The sequence below is a fragment of the Colias croceus genome, chromosome 1 (genome assembly GCF_905220415.1).
Source record: "Colias croceus chromosome 1, ilColCroc2.1".
NCBI classification, from domain to species: domain Eukaryota; kingdom Metazoa; phylum Arthropoda; class Insecta; order Lepidoptera; family Pieridae; genus Colias; species Colias croceus.
In genome coordinates this window covers 7521983-7544615 of record NC_059537.1, presented here as the reverse complement: position 1 = coordinate 7544615, position 22633 = coordinate 7521983, and the positions used below count along the sequence as shown (strand labels likewise).

At 33.8% G+C, this 22633-nt stretch overlaps 1 protein-coding gene and 1 long non-coding RNA gene across 5 annotated transcripts in view; one reads left to right on the top strand and one right to left on the bottom strand.

The window, feature by feature from the left end:
• Positions 1–22633, top strand: part of LOC123698730 (protein grainyhead) — a 99837-nt gene that overhangs the window by 36237 nt on the left and 40967 nt on the right. The window lies entirely within an intron of this gene.
• On the bottom strand, positions 8472–8733 carry LOC123692011. The gene is made up of 2 exons (XR_006751509.1): positions 8679–8733; positions 8472–8542 (listed from the first exon to the last, which is right to left on the bottom strand). It is a non-coding gene; the product is annotated as an uncharacterized LOC123692011 (long non-coding RNA).

The following is a 22633-nucleotide window of genomic DNA, read 5'->3' as shown; positions in this document are numbered from 1 at the left end:
TGTCCATCTTCAGTAGTTATGTTACTACAACAACTTTTTTACGTTTTCAAAGTAAATAGAAGTGCCGATAGTAAACCATGTTATCCATACACATAATATATTAATCCTTATCCCATTAAATGATGTTTTATTATAGACTGTTTCAATACCAGCAAAATACTTTTTAAATTAAAAAAATTGTATATTCCATTCAAAAGATATAACGAACTTTTAAAAGTGTCAATCTTACAGAAAATAGTATTGTATACTGTTTAATACAATGAGCAGGCGTAGTTCGGGACGGGGTGAAGGTGAGGAGGGAAGGGATATTGAGTTGTGCGAGATAGGTAGCCGCGCGGCTCACTCGCGCGGTCGGCTCCCTACGCAGTGGACGCAACCGAAATCGAATATTTTGAGTTTTCAAAGCGTTAAAAAGTTCTTTTCAGAACTACTTACACTGATTATTTTATTCATCTTATTGTTTCTTCACAACACATTTTCCGGTTTCACTTACTTTTGCTATTAATTAACATTATTTATTTTTCATAGAAAGATAGTTATTTCGATAACATTCTTACACGTTTCTGTAGGGTATATAATATAGTATAAATTATCAAATTTATTCATTAGGTATTTATTAACTCAATAGTAATTTAACTTTGACATATCTTATTATAACTTTATATTTTGAGTTTTTAAAGCGTTAAAAAGTTCTTTTCAGAACTACTTACACTGATTATTTTATTCATCTTATTGTTTCTTCACAACACATTTTCCGGTTTCACTTACTTTTGCTATTAATTAACATTATTTATTTTTCATAGAAAGATAGTTATTTCGATAACATTCTTACACGTTGCTGTAGGGTATATAATATATTATAAATTATCAAATTTATTCATTAGGTATTTATTAACTCAATAGTAATTTAACTTTGACATATCTTATTATAACTTTATATTTTGAGTTTTTAAAGCGTTAAAAAGTTCTTTTCAGAACTACTTACACTGATTATTTTATTCATCTTATTGTATCGAATTTGTGGGGTAAAAAAAGTTTATCACCTTTGCATTCATAATTGATATTTGTGCGCAATTATAAAGGTTGTCGTTCGTGTACGCTCGCATTTGCGACGCTAACATATTATTGTAAAAATACCGTTTGTGCTAAGTCATCCCACCATCCTAGTACAACGTACTGCCAATAAAAAAAACTTATTCTCTCTTCGACATAATACAATTTTGAAAATAAAAAAATTCGACGTTTCCGACACATTCGGGTTTTTGGCGTAGAAGTATATTATACAAGTTTTAAATTCATATAAAAGTTCATAGCAAAAAAGCACTCAGTTTTTTTTTTTAATTCGATTTTCCTGCTTACTCTCCTAAATTCAGGTGTTACCATCAGAAAGCATTTTATTAGTTTACCTATATAAATTATCTAGACACAACCCGCCTTCATTGGATGGTAGCGAGCGTGTCGTAGGGAGGGGATGCTCTCAAGGCGCGATATATTATGTCGGTAGAGGACCTAACAGATTCACGTTTGTCTGTTGCATACGACAAGTGGTAGGGAGGCCAGGCGCGTGATCTACCCGCACACTGTGAGACGAGTTCAGACGAGTCAAGCTGCTAGATACTCTAGACACAAGTCACATTCCGAGAAAACATCAGAAATCTGTTACTTCCGTTTATGCTTGCTAGCATCACCCACCAAACTTTTGTTTGGAATTTTTTCGATTACATCAGAAAGCCATTTTTTTCACGACGGACGTTAATTTTATTCCATCAATCGATAGATCCATGAAAATTTGCGCAATAAAACACAATGGCGTATTTAATATCAAAATTATCAGAAATCATTTTGTCCCCCGAATATAAAAATATAATCGACTCTTTCGGCAAACCTGTTGTTCCGAGTTCCGACATTTATCAAAAAATAAGTAACGTTTTGAACTCTGCCACAGATTCTAAGATCAGTCCCAAATATGTTTACACCATACTCAAGAACAATCGGTACGAAACATGGGACAAAGTACTCGGATATCACAATTTCCAAATCAGTGAAGTTTCTCTTTTAGATGATTCGAAAAAAGATGACACTCGCGATAGCAATTCGAGTAAGATGACCGAGTATCCTTTTACTTTGAAAATTCCACATGAAATTTGGGTCATCATGGCGCCAGAAAATGTCGATTATCACGATCCAAAATTAACTGAGAGAGGATATTCAGTATTGAAACGAAAAATTTGGACCGATAAATTGTACGAACAACTGTGGCTCCAGTATCGAATACAATGCCCTCTATGTTTCAAAAAAAATAGTATGACCGAGTCCGGAGTTCAATTAAAAATTTCTGGTCACTGCAAAGAATGCGGTTGTAAATTTTCCGGTTTGGTTGCAAACAAACCATTGCCTCGTGAGGATGTTTTAATGGACTGCTTGCTAGAAAATTACGACGAAAGGTTTGAACACTCTAAAAAGAGACAATTGAAGGGCAAGCGAAGAAAAGAAATTTCATCGGAATTGGCAGAAAGCAATATTCTACCGTCGATCTGGCGACGAAGCGAAGCAGACAAACGGATGAAGTTTGGGGATCGCGAACCAGCAAATCTTCCAAAAAATGCGATCCTACGCAAGGCCAAGCAGGAACAGAAAAATATTATTTTCGGGTTGAAAGGCACAGATCCAGTGGCTAATATTCAAACAATGAAATATGAACGGCACGTAGGGGAGATTCACACTATTGGGTTGGATCCTTTTTTCGTTCACTACTGGACACCTGAACAAGTAGCCGTTTATATGCTGCATCACCAATATATTTGCATCGATGGCACTGGTTCATTAGGAAAAAAGTTGATAAAACCCAATGGTGAACTGTCTTCCCATCTGTACTTGTATCAAGTATTGACGGAAACGTTTGAATCAAAGATTCCAGTTTTTCAGATGCTGAGCGCCTCTCAAAACACAAACACTATTCTGTTTTGGCTTAATGAAATCCTCCGAATCGGTCAATCCCATAAAGCAAATTTCCCATTACCGAAACAGGTAACTTGCGATTTTGATAAAGCTCTTCTTGGTGCATGCGCGCGAGCGTTCGCACAATGTCGGAATTTGCAAGATTATCTGTCGAAATGTTTCGACTGCGTAGTAAAATCGTCCGACTTGCTTCCTTCATGCTTTCTCCGTCTCGATGTTTCCCATTACGTAAAAATGATTTCACGGTGGAAAGAATTGAATTCGGTAAATCCACTCGTACGGAAATTCTATATAATGATCATGGCGTTGATAAGCAAATGTGAGGATTTTCATCAACTGAAAGACATATTCCGGGGTACCCTGATTATCGCGAATAGTCCAACCTTTGGAATGGATGAAAATGGTTGTCTAAGTTTAGCTGGTAAAGAATTCAATCGTTTGCATACCTTGGTAAAAGGAGACGCATTTATAAAAAAAGTTACCGAATTAGTAGAAGAATCGGACGAAAATAATCTAGCAGTAGACGAAGCGGATGAAGAGTGTGGAATAAATATATTCGAATGGGGAACGTCGCTTTACAACAGTTCACTCGAAAATCTTCGCTCCAGTGATTCAAGTGGAATAGGTGAAGATGTGAATCCATACTATGTCCCTAGCATTGGGAAACGCATAAAAAATCTAATTCCATACTTCCCATTGTACTCAAACGTGATGAAAAGTTATTTTGGCTATGGAAGTATGGTTGCGACTTCATCTGCGGTTGAAAGCGAGTTCAATGACTTAAAACACCGAACATTGGCACATGAGAGGCGCCCTATGAGAATTGATAAATTTGTAACAACACATTTGACATCTTTTTCCGGACGCACAAAATTGGTCATGGCGGAAAAACATACGCTGCAGCAGGTTCGAACCCTGGAAATTTCAAACAGCGTGGCTCCCATACAAACATCTGAAACAGAAGCTCGAGTGGAAATTGACAATGTGTTGTCCGCTGAAAAAAAATCACCACCAATATCACCAGACCAAACGGAGGAAAATTCACTACAGGAAAGTCACATAGTTGAATCTGACACCGACAAAGATTATGCTCTTGACAAGAACAATGAACTGGGTACGGAACATAACTGGCGCAATAAAAATGACCCGAAAAAACCGAAAAGAGTGTACTTAGATGCGTGCCCTGAGTTGAAAGTGGCAAAATCGAATAAAAAACGGAAAACTGGCATCGAAGTCATTCAAAATGGAACTCTCTGTCCGTCAATCCAGATTAACAAACAAAGGGTGATAATAAGAAATACATGCGGCTTTGATACAATCATCCATATTCTTGCTGGTGCATCTAGCAACGAAAAATTTTACGATGCTATTCAAAAATCGAAATCGCAAATATTCGAATTCGTGAAACTTTTTTCAGAAAGGGGTTGCCATCCTGAAGTATATAAGCAACGTGCAAATATCTTGGGCCAAGTATCGTGCTTCGTTCATGATGGTAGCGCCCCTGGAGTTTCAACCATTGATGCGCTGTCAAACATCACTATTTTATGTGATCTCATTTTTCATGAAGAGCCTAGCCTAGAGGAACGGAGAGTGTGCGAAGTATGCAATACGGTTCTCACGAGGCAACTAGTAACCGTTTCATTGGACATCGAAACTATCATGAGTCACGGGTATGTAAAAATAAGTGATGCTGTGAAAGCTAACGAAATTTCCATTTCGAAAAAACCCTGTGTGAAATGTAAAAACTTTGTTGAAACGACATTCGAATATCGATCTCACGCTTTCATAGAGTGTATCGAAGATGCAGACGCAAGGTTTGAAATAAAAGATTTTCCCACATTGATTAGCTTAAGCGGATCTTCGTTCCAGCTTGCTGGGATTGCAGATTACCACGCTGGTCCCCAATCCCCTGGGCACTACACTGGCTGCGTTAAGTACGGTGATACGTGGTTCCGTATAGATGATATGGTTTCAAAGCCAAAACGCATTTCAGCGAATGAGGTTATCAACCCGGTATTCTGCATTTACGCTCGAGTTTAAATTCGAAAAGTGACTACTGTGTCAAAATTAATAATTTAATCGATTTCTAAGTTTTTAATAGTTTTTGAAGTTGACTATATTATAAAAATCAATATATTTGAAAGCTTTTTAGTTGTAAGGTTCATGTCCAAGGAAATTATAGTTTGGTTCAATTGTCCACGTATCGCTTTCTGAAAAGTAATGAGAAAATTCTAAATGTGGCAAGTCAATCAAATGTGATGATTTAAAAAATTCTTTTAATCTCTAAGTTTTTTTTTATAGTTTACGAAGCTGACTCTGAATAATTAAATCTTTTTCAAAGCATCCATAATTATAAGGTTTACATTCAAATAAATTTTAGGCATCGTATTTCATTAAGTGTAAGAAATCAAGCAAACAAAAAAAAACAATGCGAAAAACTGCTGAATGCCGCTTGCAAATTTCATTATTTAAAAGTTCTCTTGAATCTCCAAGTTTTCAAAATAGTTTTATAAGTTGACCGTATAAAGTTCAATAGTTTTAAAAGTTTTTATAGTTGTAAGGCATCCACAGAAATTCCAGTTTAGTTCAATTGTCGTGCATTGTTTTTCGTAAAGTATGGGGAAACAAATAATAAGAAAAAAATCGAAATGTTTAACTGATTTTAATTTGAAAATTGAAAGTGTTTCCTAGATCTCCAAGATTTCCTATCGCTTTCAAAGTCAGATGTATCAAATTTAAATGTCGAAAGCTTTTTAGTTGAAAATTGAAAAAAAACTACAAAAATAACAAAATGTTTTGAACAAAATATGAGAAAAACAAGTTTCATTTCTGAATTGATAAAAAAAACAAAAAAAAAAATCAAAATCTACAAAAATAACAAAATATTGTATTGAACAAAATATGAGAAATAGAAGTTTCATTTCTGAATTGATAAAAAAAAAACTAAAAAAACAACAAAAAATAAATAAAAATAAAAATTAAAAAAATTGAAGAAAAAAGTTTCTTTTAATCTCTAAGGTTTTTTTTTATAGTTTACGAAGCTGACTTTGGAAAATTCAATATTTTTCAAAGCATCCATAATTATAAGGTTTACATTCAAATAAATTTTAGGCATCGTATTTCATTAAGTGTAAGAAATCAAGCAAACAAAAAAAAAACAATGCGAGAAACTGCTGAATGCCGCTTGAAAATTTCATAATTTAAAAGTTCTCTTGAATCTCCAAGTTTTCAAAATAGTTTTATAAGTTGACCGTATAAAGTTCAATAGTTTTAAAAGTTTTTATAGTTGTAAGGCATCCACAGAAATTCCAGTTTAGTTCAATTGTCGTGCATTGTTTTTCGTAAAGTATGGGGAAACAAATAATAAGAAAAAAATCGAAATGTTTAACTGATTTTAATTTGAAAATTGAAAGTGTTTCCTAGATCTCCAAGATTTCAAAGTCAGTTGTATCAAATTTAAATGTCGAAAGCTTTTTAGTTGAAAATTGAAAAAAAAACTACAAAAATAACAAAATGTATTGAACAAAATATGAGAATAACAAGTTTCATTTCTGATTTGATTAAAAAAAACAACAACAAAAAAATCAAAATAAAAATTAAAAAAAAACGAATAAAAAAACAAAAAAAATTAAAAAAAGAAACAAAAAAAGACGAGGAGGATATTGACAACCTGCCCGTGGTCCTCCTTGCATGCGCGTAACAGTGAAATGAATATATAAGTTCGCGTAACCAATGTCAATCGATAAAAAGTGTTACTTTGTGTTTTTTATAAACATATCTAATCATTTTTTCCAGAACCAGTCTTCAAGAACGCTTTTTTTGGATGATTCTTTTTTTCGAACGCGATATTTTGGAGAATTATATAACAAAATATCTAGAACAACCTAGAACAACTGTCAGAATCGCGAAATCTTATAAGTCCGCACTTTTGCCAGCTCTAAAATTGTTTTTTTTTTACTTTTCTCGAAATGTTTTATTCTCAGCTGTATGTAATTCTGGAACAAAGTAGAACAAACCTAAAACAACCTATAAAATTTTTCTAACTTCAAAGTGTGGTGCCTATAGAACAACTCAGAACAACCGCCAGAATCGTGATATCTTAAAAGTGCGTTGCCAGATATTTTTTTTTTTGAAATTAGTGAAAAATAAATTTTTTTCGGACGCGATATTTTGGAACAATATAGAACAAACCTAGAACAACCTGGAACAACCTTTAAAATTTTTCTAACTTCAAAGTGTGGTGCCAACTTCCCGGAGGTCAACTACTTTTTGGTTTTTTGCGAATTTTGTGGAAAATAAATTTTTTTCGGACGCCATATTTTGGAACAATGTAGAACAAACCTAGAACAACCTGGAACAACCTTTAAAATTTTTCTAACTTCAAAGTGCGGTGCCAACTTCTTTTTGGTTTTTTGCGAATTTTGTGGAAAATAAATTTTTTTCGGACGCGATATTTTGGAACAATGTAGAACAAACCTAGAACAACCTGGAACAACCTTTAAAATTTTTCTAACTTCAAAGTGCGGTGCCAACTTCATTTTGGTTTTTTGCGAATTTTGTGGAAAATAAATTTTTTTCGGACGCGATATTTTGGAACAATATAGAACAAACCTAGAACAACCTGGAACAACCTTTAAAATTTTTCTAACTTCAAAGTGCGGTGCCAACTTCTTTTTGGTTTTTTGCGAATTTTGTGGAAAATAAATTTTTTTCGGACGCGATATTTTGGAACTATATAGAACAAACCTAGAACAACCTGGAACAACCTTTAAAATTTTTCTAAGTTCAAAGTGCGGTGCCAACTTCTTTTTGGGTTTTTGCGAATTTTGTGGAAAATAAATTTTTTTCGGACGCGATATTTTGGAACAATGTAGAACAAACCTAGAACAACCTGGAACAACCTTTAAAATTTTTCTAACTTCAAAGTGCGGTGCCAACTTCCCGGGGGTGGTTTTTTACGAATTTTGTGGAAAATAATTTTTTTTCGGACGCGATATTTTGGAACAATATAGAACAAACCTAGAACAACCTGGAACAACCTTTAAAATTTTTCTAACTTCAAAGTGCGGTGCCAACTTCTTTTTGGTTTTTTACGAATTTTGTGGAAAATAAATTTTTTTCGGACGCGATATTTTGGAACAATATAGAACAAACCTAGAACAACCTGGAACAACCTTTAAAATTTTTCTAACTTCAAAGTGTGGTGCCAACTTCCCGGAGGTCAACTACTTTTTGGTTTTTTGCGAATTTTGTGGAAAATAAATTTTTTTCGGACGCCATATTTTGGAACAATGTAGAACAAACCTAGAACAACCTGGAACAACCTTTAAAATTTTTCTAACTTCAAAGTGCGGTGCCAACTTCTTTTTGGTTTTTTGCGAATTTTGTGGAAAATAAATTTTTTTCGGACGCGATATTTTGGAACAATATAGAACAAACCTAGAACAACCTGGAACAACCTTTAAATTTTTTCTAACTTCAAAGTGCGGTGCCAACTTCTTTTTGGTTTTTTACGAATTTTGTGGAAAATAAATTTTTTTCGGACGCGATATTTTGGAACAATATAGAACAAACCTAGAACAACCTGGAACAACCGCCAGAATCGCGATATCTAAAAAGTGCGGTGCCAGCTCAAAAATCGGGTTTTTCGACTTTTCTCGAAAAGTTTTAATCTCAGCTGTATGAAATTCTGGAACAATGTAGAACAAACCTAGAACAACCTGGAACAACCTTTAAAATTTTTCTAACTTCAAAGTGCGGTGCCAACTTCCCGGAGGCGTGAGATTGACGAATTTTGACACTTGAATTTTTGATGTTAGCTAATTTGATGCGTCGCGACAAACGCGGTGTACTGTAACATATCGACACCGTTAATTTTTTAAGCAGTCTAAAGTGTTATTAAATAACTCATGTGCAATGTAAGAATACATTAAGATAAGCAGTGACGATATTTACTGATGATGGAGTTACGACCGCTTCTTCAATGTAATAAATATTGAAGTAAATTATCTGATATTAATCAATCAAAATATATTTAAATAACTTTTTAGTCTTATTTAATAAATCATTGTATTGAACAGTAGGTACACGCAGTAAGTTCGAAACGTGTCGGTCGCAGTTCAGCAGTAGGTACGGATAGCGGTAGCGGATAGCTCGGGGCTAGGGCGCGCAAGGCAAGGGTGTCCGCGGTACCTGCCGAGAGCTCTAGGAGCGTGTGAAGTCCGGCGCAGGCAGGGGGTAGCAAACAAAGAAATATTCAAATGCGCTCTTGGACGTGGCTCGCATGAATGTACATTACCCTATGACCATATTATTTTTAACATGCGAAGATAATGGCTCATCGGGGCGATTCTTAATTTTTTATAATGGCTTCTTACATTTAACCCTTCATTAGGGTCTACGGCGCTTTAGGGTTTTTGTGCAAGCGGCGTTTGTTGTCATTAACGTATTCGCACACTCGTAATTATATTCTTACCGCAGGCGTATTACATTTCCGTACTAATATTATTCTTTCGCCCAAAATTTAGTTATAACATCGGCAATCATTATTATGGAATAACCTGTTTTATGACTTAACATAGAGTGGAAGTTTATACGAGCATAATTAATACGTTTTTTTATGTTAAATAAGCTCACAGTGCTTTTAAAAAAATACTAATAATTAGATACATATTCATTAAAATTGTATTGTATTTTTAATCATTAATTTAATTTCGTTTTATTAATATACATATTTCATAACGTGTTTAAAGTAAAGAACAACATCCAATGATAAATACAATTGTTCCACTAGCCTGTGGTTTTGACACCTTACCCTATAATTTGGCAATCAGCGTCATAGCATTTGCTACGCTATTGTAAGATTTTCTCTTAATTGCTGGGGTAGCCCGCTGCGACCGAAACCCGTAATTTGTGGTTATTTGCAGGTGGTATATTTAATTTTCTTTTATCTAAAAAACAGTACATGAGTAAATTTAACTAGGTATATTATTTTATTCGTTATTTAAAAACCTACTTATAATAATATAAAATGAGAGGAATCGTAGTTTTGTTTTTAATCGAGAAACCGAACTACTTACTGGTTTAAGTACAAAAATTCTATCAAAATTTTAGTGCACATTCTCCATAAAGAAAAAGGAATCATTTAGACGTACTACGGGATCGGCAATTAGTTTACCAAATTTTGCTTAATTAGATACTCGTAAACATGTCAATTATTGGTTAAGATATTTCTCAATGGTTTATCAAAGATCCTCCAAATATCCAGACTAATCTAGTTTTATGATTTGTCATCATTTCAATTACAGGAACGCTGAAGCCATTTTTTAATTTTTCACATTTAATGAGTTCACACGGTTCACTGTTGACCATTCTGTCTCTGAGATGATTAAATAAGAAATTTGCAACCCCATCGCATTGTTGTGTCTTACCCTTTCATAGTCCTGTGTCCACAAGCGTTATACCGGCCTATGATAATGTCTCACAACTTCTATAGGGAGACGTCTATTGTCTCGCAGCCTCTGCGGGTCCCGTCGCGAATTTATGCTTGCCTGTCATAACAGAATGAATTTACGCTTTGTGAATCAATATAACAATTTGATCTATGAACCTCTATTGTTTCTGGGTGTCGAACTTACGTAACAAACTATTGGCGTTCGGTAACAAAAAATGTATCCTTTCATTTTGATTGCAGTCTCTATACATTGTTGGAATAATATTTATGACTTACTTCTTTGTCCTCAAGATAAACATATTGGCAACCTAGATAAAATAAAAATGATAGCAAAGCGTTTATCTCGTAGCGTTAAACGTATACTCATGTTTACACTCGATACTGTAATTTCATAATTCAAGCGTTTAAATGCATAACTTTCCGTGAGCGCCGCGCTCGGAAAAAACACCGGCTCGCTGGACCGACCATTACGGCCCTTAAAATAACATCGTACGTTTAACTTAATGACAGACACTCGAGCAAAATGCACTTATAATTGCATATACAAAGAATTTTGGTGAAAAATTACCATGTGTATGATTTGCAGTGGCTCTCCCACGGGGTGGTATTAAATATATGAATAAACGTTTTGAAAGTCTATTCTACTCACTATGCGAAAAAGCACCTAACTTAGCAATAACAATATATTTAACTACTTGAATAGTAAGTAAAAAATTAGCGGTAATAGAGAGCTAATCTATATATATAAAACTCAAAGGTGACTGATATAGTGATCTATCAACGCACAGCCAAAACCACTGGACGTATCATGCTGAAATTTGGCATGCAGGTAGATGTCATAACGTAGGCGTCCCCTAGGAAAGGGTTTCCCGAAATTCATGCGGGAACGGGGAAAAACGGGGATGCACGTACAAAGTCGTGGGCGGAAGCTAGTTATTTAATAAAATACAATTTTAAAATAAAGGTAAATTACTTCATCTAGACACGCGGTAGCGTGTCAAGCCGAGTTCAAGCGAAGAGAACTGGCGAGCAGCAGCCGTGTGTATATTTACACGAACCATTTCGAGCCACTTTTCACCACCTTATAACTCAAAAACTATTTGAGTTAAATAAACCAAATTTGGTACATATCAAGAGGACCTCAAGATAAACAAGAACCTTAAATTTCATAAATACAGATTAAACAGTTGCGTAGATATTAATATCCAAAAATCGCAATTTTTAAGACTGACTGACTTATAGACATATACAAAACCTAACCCACTTCCAGATGACCTAGAAAGTTCAAATTTTGTAATCAGCTAGGTAATAGTGAGTGTACAAAGGAAAAAATCAGAAAATACTGAATTTATTCGTATTTAATTTTTTTTTCAATGACATTAATTTTGTTTGTATGGAAAAATGGAAAAGTTTAAAAAAATAGAAAATAGTATATTCACCTTACTAGTCTTAAAAAATAGATCAAAACTAATCAGTGGCCGAAAAAAATTTTGAAATCCATCAATAAATGACTGAGATATAGATTATTGAAGTTTACATATTTTAGGACGAAACATCTGTAGATTCGAAGCGCCTCTGACATCACACTCACTCGCGCTAGAATCGCTAGGGTGGATTACTTCGATTGCATGATTTCTTTATTCAAAACTGTTATTAAACGTAAAATAAAAGAAAATTGAAATATAAATATTGCTCATACAGTTAAAAATAATATATAATTTTACATATTCACATTTATTTATTCTTTATTTATGAGTGTTTAGTTTAGTTTTAATTTCAGTGTAAATAAATAAATAAATAAAATCTTTATTTTGCTTTAAACATGGTATTCAATGGTGATACAATTATATTAATAAAGCACAAACATGTTCAGCCAATACAAGCATGCAAAAATAATTACCATAAATGGTGTAATGGAAGAAGGCTTCGTCGAAGGTCGAAATGATTTAATTTGCGTAATATTAATAGGAGTGAAACATCTTTAGGCGCGTTTAGAGTAAAATTTTAAGATCGCGTCATGGCAATACCGTAACGTCATGGAGTAAGGTGATGATTCTTCTACAACGATCTTTGCATCTTGGTAATAGTGTGTACGTACAAATTCACGCTGGATGTTTGGAAAATCATGTAATCTTTTAAACAGAAAACGAGTTTAAAAAATTGCAGATAATGACGGGGCAATGTGCGCTGACATTCATAACATATAAGAAAATATAGAAAACTAGCGGTCCGCCCCGGCTACGCCCGTGGTACATATTTCGCAATAAAAAGTAGCCTATGTCCTTTCTCGGGTATCAAAATATCTCCATACCAAATTTCATGCAAATTGGGTCAGTAGTTTAGGCGTGATTGAGTAACAGACAGACAGTGCAGTGTGTGCCAAGTTCTGCAGACAGTCCAGAAATTTATTTACAAAGATATATTAAGTTCTTAGGTTGACTGAAAACTCAATTGTTTTATTTTCCCTTAGAGAACAATGTTTATTCCAAAATATAACTTTTTAAATTTGAATAATATAATTATTTTCACAAAGCAAACAACTAATGACCTATTGAACCTCATAATTTGATGAGGCTAGTTTTTAGAACCTCACAAATTATAAACAGTATGTAAAACTAGCCTCATCAAATTATGGGGTTCAATAGGTCATTAGTTGTTTGCTTTGTAAAAATAATTATATTATTCAAATTTAAAAAGTTATATTTTGGAATAAACATTGTTCTCTAAGGGAAAATAAAACAATTGAGTTTTCAGTCAACCTAAGAACTTAATATATCTTTGTAAATAAATTTCTGGACTGTCTGCAGAACTTGGCACACATTTAGATCTCATTTCTTTTTTTGGCAAATTAAGTCAATGATTGAACTCGGCTCCAAATTTTACATTTATGTTTTTGGTGGGATAATTAATTACAGCATAGCTTTGGTATGTAAAGACTAAAATACCAAACATTGTAATCAAAACAAATAAACACGGAGAATGATATTTCGTTTGCCAATACGAACCAAGGTTGTTGCTATTTTTTGTTCACTGTATTTTATTAAATTATACGGTGTGTGCCGCTTACAAGGCCTTACATTGTAACCACAGCTATAGGTTTCTATGATTGTCAGATGCAGTTTATTATGAATATTTTTAGCTAGTACGTTTCTAATTAGCGGCTTCTGGTGGAGGACATTCAGTTGAGGACTACAGGAATAAATTGTCGGTACTCTGTGGTTACTAGGCCATAATCAACATTCATATTTGCATAATTGTATGCGATAAGTGTTTATATCTACATAAAATTGCGTCCCTTTCATGACTATCAAGAGCCCTCAGTATTAACAAGCGTACGAAAATAGATTTAATCAAATTTTCCATTGAGTATTTCTGCTATCGTGCAGCATAAAATTAAGGTTGCTTTTACATCGCTATTTTGAACTTTATAGACTAGAATTCTAATACATTTATTCTATCAACAGTAAATAATATCGATTGATACAGTCATTACTATGTTAATTGCAAAAATAAAAAAAAGCCATCCAAATATATTCTCACGATAATTAACGGTTTTGTTGAACGGAAGTAGTAAAACATCCTTTTCTATTAAATATAAATAACAAGTGAGAATCGACATCGGCATTTTAGTTATAAAGTACCTAGAGCTTCCACCGTTTCACCGACCAGCGCGTGACCTCTCTATTGCCCGGAGCTTTCTTTCTATTAACAATGAATGCCTAGTTTTAATAATTTAAATTATTCATTTATACTTGTGTATTATTGTATAAGTGTATTAGTAATTTGTCATTTTGAAATACAAAAGTTTTTTTTGTATATTATATTAATAACGTTCGCGTTGTAAGACGTTTGTAAGTCAAATAAATTGTGTAATTTAAAGGTCTGTATTAAATAGAGGCAATACACCGTTACTGACACAAAGATAAGGCCAGTGTTATCGTTTTATGAATATTTATAATGAGCTGAATTAAGATGTAAATAAATGTATAGGTCCATTAATGAACTTCTCGCTCTACATTTAACGAGAGCCAATAACATGCAAACACGCTTTGATCGCATCGAATTCAACGCTTTTAGTCACTAATCAATATTTTATGGTCGCCGTTCGAAGCGTAGTAGGTAGGTATCAAGTGTGGTATCAAGAGTAAGGAATGATATTATCAAGTAAAAAATTGTTTACAAATAAATGTTGGTATAAACATGATAAAAAAAAATCAACAAAAATTCAAAAACGAAATGAAATTGAATGAGGAAAGGAAGATGCGATCGTTTATCGATAATTTTTTGCGGCCTTATATTTGTCAATTAAGTTTTTTTCGCACATAATTAATTGTTATTCACGAGGTCGATAATCAAATTGGAACACTTGTAGTAAAATATACTAAGGCGTGTGGGATGAGACACTTTGCATCGATAATCTTATTAGACTTAGCTTGTAAGGATCACAAGATACTAATACCATAGTATAAATAGACTAACTATTTGAGTTTGAGTTTGAGTTTGACTTAAAGATTCATACATGATAGACCCAATAATAATTCATAGGTATTATGTTCAAATTACAACTAAGCCAACACACAATGCAGGAGATAGGGCCATAATTGTTAGGGCATTTTTTCTTCAAAGAAAAAAAATAGCTCATACCCTTTTCTTAACTTAATAGATAAAATTACTACCTAGTAAGAGTAGTAACTAGTAAGGCAATTTTTATAAGTAGTTTATATACATATATACACATAGATTATCCTATTTATTAAAGGTATAGTGTGACAGTAATTAATGGTCTTGATGCAATTCTAGATGCAAATTAATTAGCGTTTATATTTTACACAACTTTGTGTCATAAATTTTACGAACACAACAAATTAATTTAACACACAGCGGGTCCCGACAATCGGATACAATTTTCATACAACAGATTGTCTCGGATCGTGATTTAATAGGTAATAAAACGTTGCGTGGTGCACAAATTTTCAAGATTTTTTTCATTTTCTAATTTGAGAAATCGGTGCTTTTTAGGTAGCTACTGTTATTGTACCTTGTATAAATTAGTGTCAGCAGTGGCTTTTGACGGAAAATAATACAATTGAAAGTAATGTTAAATTTATAATTATTTATTATAAATTTAACTTATTTTCATTTCATATCTGAATTATAAAATATAAAACGCCAATTATACGCTATTTATTCATGAAATTAGAACTTGATTATTTATGCCGATGCTTTTTCCAATTGGAAACAACGGCCGACAATAAATTTTGCTTAACATCAATAAATATTTTTTGTGATATGATGATTTTATTGATGTTCGTGTGGTTGAGGCTTGATGAAGGAGAGGCCATCGAGCATATAACGGTACTTGAGCCGTGAGGCTGATTTATCGTGGACATCCGCCGAACCTATCCGATTTGCATTTAGATAGCATGCAGCGGGCGCGGGCGCGGGCGGGACACTGCCTCTTTTTGCTTACTTTAATATCGTGTAAATTACAAAACAGGGTTGGTGATCTACGCTAGTATAAATATTTTATTGTTCGTTAATAATTGTTTGTTATGGATAAAAATACAAAGATTTTTTTTAAGTTGTTCCTCAGTTAACAACATTAATAATTTTTGAGTAGAGATAGGCACATTTTTTCGGTGTTCATCGCTAATCGGAGTAAAGCGAGACCGAACTGAAGAAATTAAAAAAAAAAAACAGCTGTAGTAATTAAGCCTCAATTACGCTACTTTCTATTTCTAGAAAATAATTTGATTACAATGCAACTATACCTAGTAGATTTAGATTAAAACTAAATAGTAAACACACACCAACACTAGCAAATTCGTAAATATAATTTGTTGCACGTGTCTGTATAATTGTTACATTGCATGCTGCTGTCACTTCGAAGATTGTATCTAGTGCTAGTTTAGGTAAGTCTAATTTATTATAAGGTAGCAATTCGTCTGAGGGGTTATAGAGTGGCGCGGCGGAAGGCTGATCGTAGTGCGCAGGTATTCAGGCTAGTCGTAAATTATCAACCTCCGCAATTAGCAGGCGCCAATTTGGCGAATTATATGTAAGTATTCGTTTCCTCAACTTTGACTAATATCAATTTACTACTATATTAAACATTTTTAAAGAGGTACATCTTTAGTTTAAATTATTAAAAAGGTACCTACGATATGCACTATAGCTGTTAATATTACGTACGTAAACGTGGTATGTACCTAATATAAAATATTTCTCATTTGCAATTCAAATGTTCACTTGCATGTAAATATCTTTGTTATAGACATGTTTAATAAACACACTTTTGAAGACTTCCTCTCGTTTGCAGAATTAAACCCAAGCTTTTTGCTGTACACAAGTATATTTAATACTTCTATAGATTTATAAATTACTGCAAAAGGAGACATAAGTGCATAAAAGGAAGAAGCTTGCGATTCTAATTGCGATATATCCGTCAGTATCCTCTGCAATATGTAAATAGGCGTCGAACGTAATTAAAAGCTTATCTTGAGCTCTGCCATCTTTGGCCCTACTCGCGCGATCGTTACATCGCTGATTACTTCGTAAAATGATTGACGTGCTATTTTAACAGAATATACCGATAATGAAAACATTCTTTCACAGATAATTCGTACTTTGTAGGATGTTGACAATTACTATTTGCAGTGAGGTATAATTGATCGCGTTCTCACAATTGTCGGTTCTCTGACGAGTTGTACACAATTTTTGTACTTATTAATAAGCTCGCGTAGTGGTGAGGCGCCGACATCTGTCAACATACCTACAACTTACTTGTTTTGATGATTTTTTCTTTACGTTTTTTTTTTTAATCTTCCTATAATTTATCTTAATACAAACGTTTATTTAACATCATGAGGATTGTTTACTTTTTCTTACATATTCATTTAGATATCATAAGAATTTTGCCCATTTTTTAGGTTTGTTTTTAAAACGGTTTACAAACTATTAGCGTTATTGACGTAACGGTACGCACATTCCGAAGGCGTTGATTATGCTCTAGACTAAGACCCATGAATAAATTCTAGTCTTATCGTTGTCCAGTTGTAAATCTTACAACTTGCTGAAATAGTGCGACGTGTCGATAGTTTAGACAATTTATCTAAAATTTCTTAAGTTAGACAAAGCGATATAGCAGCTGAATGTAGTAAATCACCTTCGGTTTATTTCCGTGGGCCGTGTTAGCGATCTTTCGGGTATACCTAATAGATTCGCGATTTAATTATAGTCCCTAGACTATAGAATAATCGAACATAAATCACATTATATAGATACCTGCCAGCCACAACCTGTTCCAATTCGCACTGCACAATGCGTGCTACGATAGCGCTCCGCATTGTGCGCCGGCAAAAGCGACATCGTTCTTAAATTTATATCTTCATGCTTATTTTAAGTAGCTAAGTCACATGATATTTCCAACGGAGTATTTTTATTATTATTCTAAAGAATCCGATCTTAGAAGAATAAAATAATTTACATAAACTGATTTATTTGGGCGATAGTTTGCCAACCGGGTGGTATTGGATAGACCAGCTTTTGCACTTTTATACCTACTGGACTAAGCTTTTGGATGTGAACTACTAAAACAATATATTAGATAATTATTTTGAGTGAAATAACTAAGTAAGTATGAAATATTACAATTTTATGCATTTAATTTTAAGTAATAGACCACACACGTATTTGTAAATTAAGAAAGTGACAAAACGGAAATTATTTATACAGGTAGGTAATGAATAATGATTTAGTAAGAAGCTGGCGCTGTAGGCGATATTCATGTATGTATATTTCACCTAAAATTTGATACTAGTCACTACCCACCACAGAAGCTATTTATCATAATAAATGTTTTAATGGGGATATCGTATTTAGTAGTAAACTACTAAACTAAAAACCAACAAAGAAATAAATATTTGGATACACAATTATCTTTAAAGTAGCTTTTTCATTAAACTACAAGTTTACTTAACTAAGTAAAAATGTTGTGGTATCATAAATAACCTACTTACATATAAAACTAAATATTATCAGTAGATCATCAGAAGGAAATTATTATTTATTAAGATCTTGAGATAGTTGCTGTATCGAATAATTATTACCGATGCTATGTGTTTTTTGTCATGTTTGTATGAACGGCAGCTAAAGATAATTTTAAAATGATTTGTGATAAACGTCTGGGAGTTTTTATAAAGTTTGCTCGCAGCATAATTGGAACGGAGTGTCTGAACACAGTGTAAGGAAAAATAGAGAATTCACTTCACTCACACACTCAATTTAGTATTTTTGTACAAAATTTTAAAACTTAGCTATCTACTGCTACTACGCTACATTGTACGTTTGCGAAAACCGAAGTTTATAAATATACATATAGTATATGTATATCTTAATTAGATGATAAACAAGTGTTGCTCATGGTTCGTGTGATTATTAATAAAATTATTTATAACTAGCTTCCGCCCGCGACTGCGTCCGCGCTGATGTCGGTCTTCGCGTGGATGGTTTATTTCTCCATTTTGAGTAACTCTGACAATTACATCTTAAAAATATCTATTGGACCCAAATACGGCTAGGCCTATAATAATACGCAACGTGTGTTCGCGGTTCTACAGAACAACGTCTATGGATAAAACTGAAAAATTAAGATTAATTTTTTTCTACGTATTTTTCCAGGATAAAAAGTATCCTATTTTACGCCCAGGATAATAAGGTATAATTATACCAAGTTTCATCGAAATCGAACCGTTAGTTTTCACGTGATGCCTTCACATACAGACAGACAGACAGACAGACAGACAGACAGACAAAAATTTTTTTAATCACATATTTGGGTTTGGTATCGATCCAGTAACACCCCCTGCTATTTATTTTTTCAATATTTTCAATGTACAGAATTGACCCTTCTACAGATTTATTATATGTATAGATTATATACTTGCATCGTATTCAACAGAACGGTCGTATTAAACCAAACCATAATATTTTCAATAAAATAATGCATTTATGCCAAGTGTATTTTATTAAACTTAATAATCACAGTAAAGATATTGTAATTAAAGTATTTATAACGAACATTTTTTAAATATGTACTACATATCGGGATTACGACGATCTTTTTCAAATGAAGTGCATTCAAATTATAATTATTGCCATTCGATGTGGTAACTATTCAATTTTTTCATAATTCTCACAATGCTATAGATACAACCCAAGGAGCTGTACAATGAACACCCAACGTATGCTCTACCGGGCAAGTTTTAAACTTTTCAATGAGATCACGACGTGTTCGCGACTCGTGTCAATCAACGGTCAACGATTTTAACAAAAAACTGTGAAAAGGAACAGTTCCTTTATTCAATTAATGTCCACGTCAAGTATCACATTTTCAATACAGTTAGTTAAGAGACAGCTCTATATATATTATGTGCCTATATTTATGAGGTTATGGCACTTGGTTTCCTCGTGCAGCTTTCTATTTATTTCTCATATTTTTTTTACAACCAAGCCATTACAACTAGTTTTGACTTCAATCAACAAAGTGGCAACGATTTAATTGCATTTCATTAAATATTACCTACTAAAACATAATTGTGTTAGGCTTATACTAATAGAAATTATGCAGCCACGGTTGGCAAAACCAAGAACATGATATAATTATGTATGTCTATGTATCCAACGATCAACTGCGTGGATGCATATTTCCAAGAAAACATTTCTTGATGACCGTATATAATACTGCTAAGAAAACAGAAGTAAGTAATAATGATACTAACCATACTTATACGGTGAAGATCTCCGTAAATGAATCATCGTATATGCGTGCCTCGTCAAAACACAAAAAGAGGTTTGTCGAAAATGTTACTCGTTTGGTTCATTCTGTGCTGAATGTAGCTCAGTCTGCACTCATCGTTTATTTATTTATACCTTTATAAAGAATGTTTATTTTTTATACCATAACAGCGTGCGGCCAATGGTAGCCGCAATTCGAGACAATGAATTCTTTAATTGACAAAATGCAGCTATGTGACATTCCATTCTGTATCCTTAGTTATACTGTGGGAATACTGATATATTTATCTATAATTTTCTACCCCAATGTATCAAAATCATTAATCATTTAATTAATTGGGATCCGATAATTACATTTGTTCATTTCAGGCAAATCTATGGTTTGGTATTATTAATAAATATACCTAATCTTTATATTCACTTTAGGTGTAAAAACTTTTGTTATAAGTAATTAGAACTTATAAATTACTTATTTTGTGTAGGTATAATTAATAATATTTAGTAATGTCTTTTCGTACTAAGCACCTTATCACTATGATTGTAATGATATAAGTTTAATAAATGAGTCATAAGCTGGGCTCATACAAGTTTCTCTTATCATAGATGATAATGCGTGCGTGATAGGAGCCGCTCCCTGCACTTTCCCTGCGCCTGCACCTGCCGGGTGAGCGAGGTGAAGCTGCATAGCCAGTTCCATAGCAAGTGTACGATTCGTTATATCTCTTTAGGTATTCCGCATCGTGATTTTACATGTAGCATTGAGTAGATACTCGACGACTTCGTAATTAAATAATTTGTTGCTATTCCCGTAATATTTGCGTATTATTTTCATTTCTTCTTTAATTATTTCCTTTTATCAACTATTTTTATTTCGATTGTATTAATGGTTGAAATCTGCCCGTATCTTGACCGATATCTAAGCTTTTCAAGCAAAAACAAATTACGTATGTAACTTGTAGGTTGGTAGATAATTGAAAAGTTTATCGATAGCTCGATTTAATTTCATCATAGTGTAATTGGTGGTTTAGTGATAATTAAAGTATATCGGAGTCTGGTTGCATTTTAATTAAAGATTAATAACGAAGCGGTCGAGGGAGGGGAACGACCGCAGAGGATAAGCACGCCAGGCGGGCGCACGCAACCCTACGAGACGTGCGTGCCGCTCCGTTACGACACCTACACCAAATTTTTCCACATGCCCGAACAGCCGAGATAAGCTACGGACGACGCCAACGTGTTATTTATTAACGAACCGAATGATCGATAGTTGGACGCGACACCGGACGTGGACGCGGACGAGTGCCTTTCGAAACACGCCGCCAATGCTGACACTTCGCTGTACGTTCCATGCGACCTCAGATAAATGTGACTCACAGTTAATTGACTTTAAATCTATATTTTGTATAAGACTTTGACATTACATTTCGTGCCGCCGTTCTAAAGTTACAAAAATTCTGTTTTATCATTGTTAAATGTTTCGTAATCGTAACACCAAGAACAAAGCTGTCTGAATCTGTCGTGAATAAATAGGCGCATCTAATGCTTTGTTTGAGTTTCAGAAATATCTCCAACCCTTTGCTTGATACCATCCGTTCCGCTCTAGCATACGTCACGTCTTCGTGACAGCTGCGCGCCGTACTTTCTAATCGCTCCATTCAATAGTCAGAACCAAACAAACATACGACAAGTAGGCAAATTGCGAAACGGCTCAAATGTCTCGAACAATTGACAATAAAGAAAAGAGTAATCAATTAATTATTTATCGAGGCGTGAGTCGACAGCGCTTTGTTAGAGCGATTGCTCAAATTGTTTGTCCTAAATTCTTTCGATTCCACGCCGTTTGTGGACATAGGCGTAGTAGGTGAAAAAACGGTAGTGTGTTTACGTTCGCAAATAAACGTGTTAGAAGAGACCGATCGGAAATTCGAGGTTCAGGTGCGCAGGGCAGGTTAGACCAGTCCCGATGGCCTCGCAAGGACCCCAGCAAACCTGTTAGATTCTTGCACGATTTTTACGTGAGCACCTACCGGAATTACATTCACGTGGTGCACCCAGTTGCCAGTTAACTTGTCAAATGACTCACGTTTCGGTTGGTTAACACCAGAAGCTAGATTTACTAGATTCTGATCAAATAATGCATATTCTGTTATTTTGATACACTTAATATATTATATTACACGATATCAATTTATTAAAGGATATTATCACGAAATCACTTAATAGTGAAACTGTTTGACATGTCTTATCAAAACACGTAACCACAACAATAGCGTAAGATAATCACAGTATTTATATCGGAAAGAGCTTTATTCATATATTTTTTATGGTAGACGGTTGATTCTATGATACAATTGGCAAGTAATATAGGTAGGTATACTTGAAGTGTTATTAGAATGTTTGGACCATATACATAATTGAATTTGGATT